A 12,678-nucleotide genomic window follows, 5' to 3' on the forward strand; every position below is an offset into this window, starting at 1 on the left:
TAGTGGACCATTTTCAACCATTTTCAATAAACTTTCTTAGGCTAAAAAGCACGTAAAATTTTGTAGCTTAAGCACAAAGTTGACATGAACGGCCAGCCAGTCGGACGGACTTATCTTAGTCGACTGACAAAGTGTTCCTTATGTAAGGTGGGTGTTTTTACTCTAAATAGTTTTTAACGGTAATTCTATCAGTAGTATTGATAAATTATATAGAAATGTTTTTGAAAATAACATAATAATTGAGATCACAATTCTGTCACTATTTTAAATGAATTTCCCACAGGAAATGTTTAAATAAAAATATTTTTAGAAAACGTACGTGTTTTTATCAATTTCATTTTCATATTAAATATTCAACATATTTATATGTATTTATATATTTTTCGAAGTACACATGCAATCATGTGGTTATTTTTATATGACCATAATTTATATAAACAAAATTTGAACGAGTATTTAAAAGCTATACACTGTGCACAAAATGCAATTCTTAGTTTTTAAATAAATATGCATAAACAAACCACTAGATACAAATCGAAATATCTGTTGTTTATTCAACAAAAATATATGTAATTTGTTTGCATGCTTGTACACAATCTGGTTTGTATTTTTTTTTATTCTAATACTATTTAGTTGTCTTAATACATGCAAAACAAATGGAACAATTTAAAAATTAGACGGTGGAAGGAGTTTAAACATAAAATCAAATCAGATAAATTTTTATATGCACATTAGACTTGTCCTGGTTATTTAAAAATTTAGATATGGACTAAGTTCTACTATTTAAGGATGACAGGATAATTATTAATTAGCAAGTCTTCAAAATACACAGACAGTTTGACAGTAATTCGTAAAACAATTCCGTCTTTTCACATGCCTCGGAAATTTTTAGTTTTTTATTGGTTGGTTTTATATAAATAAAAGCCTCATTTAATGCCACTGATTAAATTATAATGACGGGTTTAACTATCCTAAATATTTAGTGAATTACAGTACACAAGTATTCGTGTTAAATTCATATAAATTTACCAAATTATTTCCTTAAATGTTTTTGTTGTTTTATATATACACATGCAGAAAAAATTTAAACATTTAAATATGTATGTTTCTTATGATAAATATATGTACCTAATATTTTCAAATAACATTTAATGTTAATCCAAAGTAAAAATTTAAATTTGACATAAATTTTTCATTTTAGAAAACTTTAATTGTACAAAGTGAAAAACAATAAAATCTACATAAAAAATGTATATAAAGTAATAATTTATTTACGTTTTTGTTTCATTTCATTCTTTATACATTGAAATATCGGTCGAAGATCGCTAATAGTATTTTTGTGTATTATGCATCTGAATTATGATCATCTGAAAAGCAAAACGCAAGGAACTCAAGGTAATATAAATGGGCAATACATCACGTATCTTACCTAAAAGTGGTCTCTGGAATACAGTTTAAACAGCCATTAATAGTTTTGTGGTAAAAAGGCAAAAGTACTATAAGTTCGGGCCTAATAGTTTTTAACGTTTATAACAGACTTAAAAATATCAGTATAACGATGAAATTTGTCAAATCAAGGATAAGAAGAATTAAACACTTTAGTTGCTATGTTCAGACTGCCTAGGTGATTTTGTATAATGAGATCCCAGATAGTTTTATAATTATGGAGTTCTAAATAGGTGAGAATCTATAATAGGAAAAATATTGGTACTTCTTTGTACTTCGACTGGTATTTTTTGGGTCCTCTATAAAATATCAGATGGACAGTAGCGTAATCAAAACAACCATGTACATACTTATAGGAACTCTTACCGATATAAAAAATATAATATAATTTTCCGACCCCATAAAGTATATATGTATATTCTGGATCCTTATAGGTAGCGGAGTTGATTAAGCTATGTCCGTCTGTCTGTCCGTCTGTGTGTTTGTTGAAATCAGTTTTTAGAAGACCCCAGATATCGGCGAGATCCGAATCTTTAATAATTCTGTTAGACATACTTTCGAGAATATCGCTATTTAAAATCAGCAAATTCGGTCGGTAAATAACGGAGATATGAGCAAAAATCTGAGACAACCTCTGAAAATTTAATCAAAAAATCTCATATTTTTTATGCTTTGTTAAATAAGCAACAACAACACTGTATATTAGAAAAAGATGTACACGTGTGTGTAGATGTATTTGGTTTTTCAGCTGTGTATTTCGTTTTGTATGTTTGGATGCTGTTGGCATCACTAAGTTGTGTATTTTGTTTTGTTTTTGTGAATTCTGTTCGTATATTTGGATGTAGGTTGGTTTTATTGCGTTGTTTGTTTTGTTTTTGTGTGTTTTTCGTTATGTGTGTTTAGATGTCTGTTGGTTTAGATGCCTTGTGTATTTTGTCTTTTATTTTGTTTAGCGTTGTTGTTGTTTATTTTGTTTTGCTTTTGACGTAATATTAATGTAGTCGGGAAAAAATTTACAAAACTAATATGTTCGAAGACTAATATAATCAGAAGCTAAAACACGGAATCTATAGAAGTTTGAAGATGAAAAATCTAAATCTTATAATTAAAGAAGTACCCACCAAAAACTTATTACCAGGTAAGGTGTTAAACTGTTTAACACCGCAATCGCTTACGAGAAATTAGAATAATCAGTCAATGAAAATCATGTGCTAGAACTTGTACAACTTCTTTGTCTTTACGCAGATGCTGATTAATGAATTAGAAAGTAGGTATTTACATAAAAAATTAATACCAAAAAGTCCCCTTTTATAGATTCACACCTATTTTGGACTCCAATATAATAGAACTATCCACGACCTCATTAAGCAAAATCAGGAAAGAGAACATTAAGCCAAAACAGAGATACTAGAACGTTTGTTTCTGCCACTCACACTCTATTAAGAAATACTTTTCTCGAGATGTGCATTATGTCGAAATTTATAAAACTTCATATTATTCTGAACAAATATACAATTTTGGTCTAAGTTATGGGGCACTCATACATACATATATGGTTATATATGTACATCATACATTAAATTTGTATGATTCTATATACATCACCCTGTTGCCGCAAAAATCTTTTTACCCACCTTTATTAGGGAAACATATGAATTTCGTAATCACCACAAACATAAATGAAATACTAAAAATTCTTGTGTAGTTAAAAGGTATTTTAAGGAATTTTATATTCTCACATGACCTCAGCTCAAACCACCCAATTTTTTACTACATTCTACATACCACTAGCAGCAACAACACATTTCTGTGTACTAAAAATTTTCTACCACAAACTGCAAAATTGTGGTTTTCAAATGAAATAGACTGTAAACAAATCAAAATTAAATAGAATTGAAAATCAAATTTAAAGACTTCGTCGCACTACTGGTACTAATTCTTTCTGGCTGGTTGATGTCTTTTAAAATAAATGATGTCAATGGCAAAGAAATAGAAATTAAATGTAACATGTTGCCTATTAAATAATTCGTGTAATAAATATATTTTCAAATAATTGTGACACAAATTTAACCACACATTTTGTCATGCATGATGGGAATTTTGTGATTTTTGTTTGGTATTCAATTACCTTGCTCACCCCCCACAAACAAATAAATCTGTTGGCATAAAATCAGCAGTATTTAATTATTGATACTAAAACTGTGAGTACTTACCTTAATTAAACGCTTTTTAATTGTTCACTATAATTTAGTTTTAATTTCTTTTATTTGCACCGCTGACAGATGCTGCTGCTACTGATTCTGTGGATGATGTAGACGTTGTTGTATTTACTGTTGTTGTAGATGTTGGTGACATTGGTGATGACAATGTTACAATTATTTTTATTCTTGTATGTAATTTTGTTTTTAGTTTATTAAATTTTCCCCTTCTCAGTTTTGTTTGAATTTAAAAATTCTTGTTAAAAATGTTAATTACACTTGTCGGAGACCTAATATTTAGTAGTAGTAAGTAAGTAGTTGATTTGATTCACTATCTTTTTTTTATAACAATTTCAATGTTGTACGATCATTGATGGAGATTATTTTTGCACAACTTTTAATTGAATTGTTTGATTTTAATTACTTGTTGTTGTATAGTCTAGGGGAAACATTATTATAGTAATAATTTGTTGTTGTTGCTGTTGTGGTTCTAATCATTTCGAATATACATTTTAATTAAATTAAAGACATTTATTATGAGAAGAATGATTTGTATGTTATACATTGTAATTTATATTGAATATTATTTATGTTTATATGAGGAAGACAATCAACTTTTTAAGTCAAGTATTACAATTTTGCCTTTTTCAACTTGTATTAAGAATTTATGTTAGGTTTGTGTATATTTCACAAAAAAAATATGAATCTGTTATAAATACCCATATTTAAGTGATATAAGAACAATATGTAGGGTTCTATAGTTGAAATCAAAAGTCGACTTTTCGACATGTCATATTTTATGAAAGGTTAATTTTTGGATATTTTACAATTTGGAGTTTCTGACTTTTGGAGTTTTTTCTAACTTTCGCTTTCTTCCGACTTTGTTCTCTTTTAGAATTCTTTTTCAGTGTTTTCTACGATTTTATCTTCTTTCAAAATTTTAAAACTTTAATTAGAACTGAACTAGAACTAAAATAGAAATTAACTAGAACCACAAAATAAATACCCATTTTTAAATATTTTACCAGCACTACTAAAAGGAAGATGTTCAAGTAAAACCTTTTAATATCAAAATTTTGACCATCGCACATAGTGCACTCCATGTGTTTTATTGCAAGAGCAAACAAAAGGTATTAATTTGTATTTTTTACTTCATTTCTTTGACCAGCACAGTCCCACTGTTTAGGAGGAACAATGGAGTGTTTCTTGGTATATGATTTAAATCTTTTCATACCGAAAGTGGCAGGGAATATTTCAACATGAAGTTTGTTTCACATAGCAGTAGTGTAGCTGAAGAATGAATTTTCCCTATAATTAGCTAAGCATTCCACTGTCAAATCGACAACAATTGGTCTATTCAACTCTTATGTACTTTATATATGTATGTTCTATAATATAAAGTCAAATTGCATGATTATTGTATGTTCAATAATCATAGTTTTTAACTGTCCTGACTGAAAAATAATCTTTAAGAGGGGACTTTTTGGTACTTTTTCATTCTTCAAATGGTACTTTGTAATCTCCTATCGAAGAAACCTAAACGCATTTTTACGATACTTTTTCATTTTTAAACAGAAGCATAAAATAACATCTATACAATTAAAATTCTCTATAAAATTAAAATAAATTTTGCATTTAATTTTGATTGGCAAAGCGAATCATCCAGGGTACACTAACAGTATTTTAAAAAAAAGTCAACGTTAAAAACAAAATAAAAAGGTCTTCGCTTTATGTTAAAATTTGCATTCATTTATGTTTATAGTTTTTAATTTTTGTCCACTTCTTTTTTCACAACCTTTCTAAAAATTCAAATTAATTTAATCAAATTTATATATTTGAGTTTCCTTTTTACATTTGTTTATTTTTCTTTATTTATTTTTACATAAATTTTCACTGAAATTATTGTGTACACTTGATTTTTTTTTTTTGTCAACATTTTTGTTTTATTTCATTGTTTATAAGTGTGTGAGTTTAGCTTTATGGTCATAAAAATGTTAGTTTCCGGTCATTTACTCGTACATCCGTTTTATATTAATAGTGGTCGAAATGAATGACACAGTATCCTAGATTTTATAAAATGCGATTTTGTGTGTGTTGTATGTTGCAGTTGATGTTTTTGGGTTTATTCAATTTCAACTACAGACTCATCAAAGCCTTTATTTTTAGGTATTTTTCTTTAATTTTTCTTAATAAAGTTTATCATCTTCATGTCTCAAAAGCAAAAGAGACCAAGCCAAAACAAATAAAATAATTGTTTTTTTAACAGTCTATGTTTTTCTCTCAGACAAGTAGATTAAATTTATTTTTTCTTTTTTTTTTCGTTTCAAAAGGAAAAAAGAAATAATAATATGGTATTGTTAATATAATTAAGGGGATGCTGGAAGCAATTTTTTTTTCAACCAAAAGCACATAGTAAAACAACAGAGAAGTTGTTAAAACTGTAGCCTGCTTTTAGGTATATTTCAACAATTATTATTAAATACAAACTCGTTTCTTAAAAGAAAAAAAAATACTAGTCCGTTTTTTTTATTTAAGTTTATTTCTTGCCTTTTTCCTTTATTAAGTGAGTCTCAGTGGATTTCTTTTACTCTGTTAAATTGTGGTGGTAGTATATTTGTAGAATACAACCAAAAAGGAAATGCTTAAAAGGAAATATATAACATTTCTTTTTTCAAATGTTTTTTTTTTTATTTTCGTATGATTTGTTTTTGTTAAGCTCTTTTTTGGTTGTTGTTCTTGTTGTAGTGAAACTATGAAGATTTTCTCTCAGAGTTTATTTTCTTATTTTTATCTTTTCTTGTTAACGTAGACCTTTTTCAATTCTTTCTTTAGTTATGTTATTCTTAGTTTTCTGAGTTTTTTCTTCGTTAGTTTCCTTTATTTCGTTAATTTTATGTTTTCGAGGCTGTGCCTTTTTTTAGGTTTGAATTATAAAAAGAAAATTTATGTATGTTACCTAGAAAATAATAAATTTTTATTTAATTGAAATAACTTGCATGTTAGGAAAAATTGTAGGTTTTTAAATTTATGAAAGTAGTTAAATGGACATCTATTTTCTAATCTCCCTGGTGGATAATAATAATATATAAAAATTTCAACTGCGTAATTAATAGATATATATATATATATATATATATATATATATATATATATATATATATATATATATATATATATATATATATATATATATATATATATATATATATATATATATATATATATATATATATATATATATATATATATATATATATATATATATATATATATATATATATATATATATATTATATTATCACACAAAAAACATGGTTCGACATGTTTACAACAACTATACTATGTTCTCTGTAACAGTATATTGATATCAAAAACATGTTAATTTTAATTAAATCTTAACACTATTTTAGTTACTGTCAAAATTTTCATGTTTATGGCAATAACAAATTTGAATATGATTTACTGAAACATAATTATTTTTGCAACAACTAAATAATGATAACATTATACTAAACTTATACATTAATGTTATGTTGTTATATTTCTGCTGATCATGTTTAAAACTATTATGATAAATAGGAAAATATTACAATGAAATATTTCAACTGTAATAATTCATAATATGATATTTTAACATTATTACAACAGCCATAAAATATTTAGACTAAAATTATAATTTTAACTTCTGTAATTGTATAACAGTTATATACCTTTGCTATCTCTTTACTTGTACTTCGTGGTACAAAAATGTATTCCAAAAAAAATTTTAGACAATAGAACCAAATTGACTGATAAATTTACAAATTTACTCCATTGCTCTGAAGGGTAATTGTTAGCACTAAATTTATATATTTTGATTTAAAGATCAAATTATTTGAATATTTATGTAAGTAATTATTGTTTAATGATATAAAACATAGATAAAAATTGTAAAAGTTCTTAAAAATTCTTCAGATCATTTACGACCTGTTTCACAGTATCGAAACAACATTTTCATTCTTATAAACATTTTCAAAGCAAAAACAATAAAGAAACCGGCAAATTGTATCACAAAATTCTTAGAAGTGAAATGTTTCAATAAATTTAATATTACAGAAAGAAATACAGGTAGAAACTATGTTCTTAGATAAACATATTATGGTTAAAATTATATTTAAATCTAAACATATCATGGTTATCGTACCAATTTTAATTTTAAAATATCAGTTTATGCTTATGAGATATTTCATCATTATATTTTCCTTTTTATCATAATATTATATTCAATTTTATAAAAGTTTTCTGCAACGGAAATATTGTTAAAATAACAATTACATGTTCTTGATAACAATATTCAGTGAACTTTAAATATATGTTGAACCGTGTATTTTCACTGTGTTCATTCTTAATGATTGGTTTAAAAAATCGGCATAAATGAGGTTTTTTTTTTCTTCTGTGGGTGGTTTTGCATAATTTCGGACAATAATACAAACACTACACAGATATAATAAATATTTTTTACTAAAATATATATATATAAAATGTACATATACATAAACGTATACCATTTAAATGTACATATACTTAAAAAATTTATTTGTTTTTCTTGATTTTTGGACAATGATTATCCGAATGTGTGTTTCTAAACAAACATTTATCATTTATTCTATAGTCTATTGAAACAAAAACAATATGCAAATTTGAATATCAACAATTTATTTCTTGCAGTGACAACTTTTTAAAAGTGTTTATTAATAAAAATAATATACATTTGTAGCATTATTTATTAATGTTATTTATTTATTTATTTTCTAATTATTGTTTTAAGAAAACATAATTTTAGAGAAATATTAGAGTTTTTTCTAAGGCAGCAAATTCGAAATGCTGATAATGTTATATAAAATCCATGTTAAATTCATATATAATTTTTAAAAGCTTCAGTTAATATTTTTCATTCGACCAAACTTAAAAAAAATATTTTTAAAGATTGCTATCAAACGCAAGGTTACAAAAAAGTTTCCTTACTATAATTTGTATTCCTAAAGCACTAAAAGGTCAGTATACTTGAGAATTTTACTTGTATAAAATATAATGAGAAAAATAATAAATAAAATGATATAAAAAATATAAGGCTTTCAAATGAAATAATTAAAAATTAATGCACCACCAATAAAAAGCAAAAAGGAATATTTATTCTATTAATAAACTTTGTTAAGGACTCTTTACAACATTATATCTAGAAAAACAGTTTTGATTCCATCTGAAATATATATTTTGATATCGGAGTTATACAAACTTGTTTGGCCTCTGCACGCAATGTAACAATACATTGTTATTAAATATAATATTTATTATTAAAACTAGTTTCAAAAAATACTTTAGCTACTGTAAACGTTTTCATGATCATAGCAATTAAAAATTTGATAATTTTGTCAATAACTTAATAATGAAAACATATTATGTTATTTACAGTCACCTAAACTTACAAAAGACCAATGTATGTTGTTATATGTTTAATAACCTTGTATGTTATGTTGTTATAAGTAACCATTATATGTTATGTTGTTATATGTCTGCTGGTACAACAACAAAACCATTTCAGCCATATTTAGTTTATATCCCAGCAAAAATAAAACGAAGTACTTCCAAAAGAATAACATTTATTACCACTTCAAAAGTAGCACTAAGTGAATTTGTTTACCTTCTGTGGAAGTGATATTTATTGACTTCCAAAGAAGCTAAAATAATCCAATTTTGTTTAAAATTAAGGTACATATATGTTTTTGCAATGAAATTTTTTTTTAATAAAATGGGAGTTTATAGGATTTGTACATTATATAGATCAGGTTTTTTGGCTGCATGAAATTGCAGACGGAACATATTCGATTAATAGAGCATATTTTATGTTTATATATCCTTAAATTTATAGGTAAAATCAACAGATTACCAAAAAAGTATATAAAAAAATCATTAAAATAATCTGACTTTTCTCACTATGTGTTGTACATTAAAATATTTCAACTGGTTTTTAACAAACTTCTTTAATATAGGAAATGTTACCTCCAAAATTCACCTTATAAAATTAAATATATTTTTTTTACGTTTGTTATTACACTGTTTGTTTGTAACTTAAAGCTTCTTGCCAAATTTTGTAATAATTTTATTTAATATTTAAAGCACGTTATTCTTTTTATTTAAAAGCAAATCATTTTATATAAAACATTTAATAACCCTATTTTTTGTATATTTTTTCCGGGAGTTCTATAAATGTCCTTTAGACTATTTTTCTCTTTTTTTCCCGCACTCTATATTATTTCAATTGGAAAAAAAAATTAAAAATATTATTTTGTTATATGAATTTTTATAACTCTTAACGACTTGTTCTAACGAGCTTGCGATGCGTAATAAATTTCACAGCAGCAGCCTCTTTTTTGAAGTTTACAAACAACAATAACAACATGAATAGCAAAAACTATAGCCATAAAAATAAAAACAACAGCAACATCGTTGACGAAGATGACGACAACGATGAGTAGAAAACCCAACAGGATTTTATGGCTTAAAATCTCTGTAAAGTATGCTATACTAAAAAACACATCAAGAACAATAACGACAAAAAAGCATAAAAACTTTTAGCACTGGCAATCACACACACACACACGTATACACATTTATATATACACCACTGTTTGAGCAAAGAAAACTGTCAATCACACATGCACACAAACACACAATTACTTTGCTCGTATTACTTGTTTTTGTGTTTCCTCTTTTAGAACACGATTCCCATTTATTTTTTACTAGTTTCCTTTTATATCCTTTTTATTTTTTATTCCCGTATTTATTTAGTTTTTTTTCTATTTCAGGCATTTTATTTTGCTCTCTTTGTTTTATTAAACTCTTCTTTTTACTCTCTTTAAATTTAGTTTCTTTTTTTGTTAAATATGCTCACGTATTTATTTTACTTTATATAGACGACGTACTTATGGGTATATATTATATATTTTTTTGTTGTTGCAAGTATTGGTGTTATTTTTATGTTAAACAGGATCAGGGTGTGGTGAGTACATGTATTCATGAAAACTTATGCCATCGAAAAATACCAAATAAAGCTTTACATTTTCTTTTTTTTTCTTAACAAATTTTCTTGGTATTAGGATTTACTTTGGTATACTACCTTTTTTCTAGCTTCTTGCAAATAGATGTTAACAAAAGGATGTGATTTTTTTCCTATTTTTTTCTGTCTGATTTACTTTTTAATAATTGCTAGTTTTTAAAACTAATATTAAACGAATATTAATTATTTTTGCATACTTTTCCAACATTTTCCATTAATTTATTAAATAATGTTGTTAAGATTAGAAATTATTCCTCATTTTAAATATGAATTTTTCACTATAGGATTTTTTTTTTATTTTTTTGCACAAACTTTTACACTTAAACACTTGAGCCGTTTAATTAACAACCGTACACGTCAACTGTCTCCACCTGACTGAAAATCAATGTGCAGCATATAAAATTATTTAGTTCTTTGCTCACAGCATCCAAATACTACAAAAGCATGAACAAACAATGGCAAAAAGTTTTCTTTTAGTACTAAATAATAAATGTTAAATTCACTCTCTTTCTCTTTCTTACTGGCAAATACCGTTACATTCACAAACACACTTATTTATATAGAATCCTTTTCATTGTTTATCTTAAAAGCTTTATTTGTTTTGAACCTATTTATGGATTCTCACTCTCTATTTTTATCCTCAAACTCTTGTGCTCTTTTTCATATTTTAAAAAAAATGCTATATAAACATATGATGCATTATTTGATTAATAATTATTTAAATGCAAATCTTGTGTTTTATTTTTGTTCTTTTACTGCGCCTTCTCTTCTCTTTTAATTTGCATGAGATTTAAAAGCTTTCGTTATTTTTGTTAATTTTTTTCATACAAATGTATGTGTTTTTATTTTGTTGTATTAGGTTCAGTGTTTTTCATTTCATATTTCCCCTCATCATCATTAATTATGACGTTACATTATCATTATATATTTTCAATTATCATTTAATTAGCTTAGCATTTAATAAAATATATACATATGTACATATGTATGTATGTACGTAAAAATTATAAGCTTTTTCTACTGTTATTTAAAAAATACAGTGTTTTTTAAGGTACTACATAGGTGTATGCTAAAGTTAATTTTACTCATGTACCGTCATATCTTTTTACCTTTGTTTGCATATACATACCTTTAACACTGCAACTAATTATTATGCCTAAGTGTGCCTTTTATGTCAAGGGAGTTTCGACATTTGTATTCATTTTTAAAAGAAAAAAATTTTAATTTCATATTTAAATAATTAACCGACTATTTAAATTATGAAAATAATAAATGAAGGTTATTTGCTTCTTTTGAAGTCTATGTTTTAAAACAACATGTTTTGCTTTTCTTCCTTCTTTCTAAAGGTCACTAAGGCAACGAGCGCCATTTGAGTGGAATCGTGAACATACAAAGGCATAATATTTTTAATGAAAGTTAATTAAAAATATCATTTGAGATTTTAGTACTTTTCATGATTTGAACTGTTTGAAACGAAAAAAAAAATCATCATGATATCCTGATAAACATAGCTGACAGGAATAATGGTTATGTACGGAAATTCCATCCAAGGTTATATTACAGTTAAAAAAGTTAGCCTACCGAAATTTGACTTACAAATACATATGGGCAACTTAAAAAAATTTTGGAAATTTGGATGAAGTTTCCACTATTAGTCGAGAACATTCTAACTTAGATGGTGTTAAATTCGGGCATTTTGGTATGTATACATGGTGTAATGAGTGTAATTTTTAACCTATTGGTTCTAGAAAAAATAGTTTTCAATATTTATCAATTTTCCCTTTTTTTTTTTTTAAATGGACGTTCATTTTTTGATATTTGCTGATATATTTTTACTCAATTTTATTTCAATAATTTAGCTTTTTGAATCGAAATATTTATTTAAATATCTGACTTATCTAAATCGAAAGTCATCGATTTTTAAAGATGGGTCACTTG

At 25.7% G+C, this 12,678-nt stretch overlaps 1 protein-coding gene across 35 annotated transcripts in view; it reads right to left on the reverse strand.

The window, feature by feature from the left end:
- LOC111676159 (glutamate-gated chloride channel) overlaps nucleotides 1–11,132 on the reverse strand; it is a 74,831-nt gene extending 63,699 nt beyond the window's left edge. For 24 of the 35 annotated variants that reach the window (XM_046950091.1, XM_046950083.1, XM_046950086.1 and 21 more), the window contains exons 1-2: nucleotides 10,801–11,131; nucleotides 3,660–4,134 (exon numbers count right to left, since the gene is read on the reverse strand). The gene's annotated coding sequence lies outside the window, so the exon portion shown is untranslated. Of the gene's footprint in view, nucleotides 1–3,659; nucleotides 4,135–10,606 lie in introns of all 35 variants that reach the window. The other 11 variants (XM_046950093.1, XM_046950090.1, XM_046950094.1 and 8 more) reach the window with 9 other exon arrangements.
- Between the last annotated feature and the right edge of the window lie 1,546 nt (nucleotides 11,133–12,678).

This window comes from Lucilia cuprina, chromosome 4 (assembly GCF_022045245.1).
Source record: "Lucilia cuprina isolate Lc7/37 chromosome 4, ASM2204524v1, whole genome shotgun sequence".
Lineage (NCBI taxonomy): Eukaryota > Metazoa > Arthropoda > Insecta > Diptera > Calliphoridae > Lucilia > Lucilia cuprina.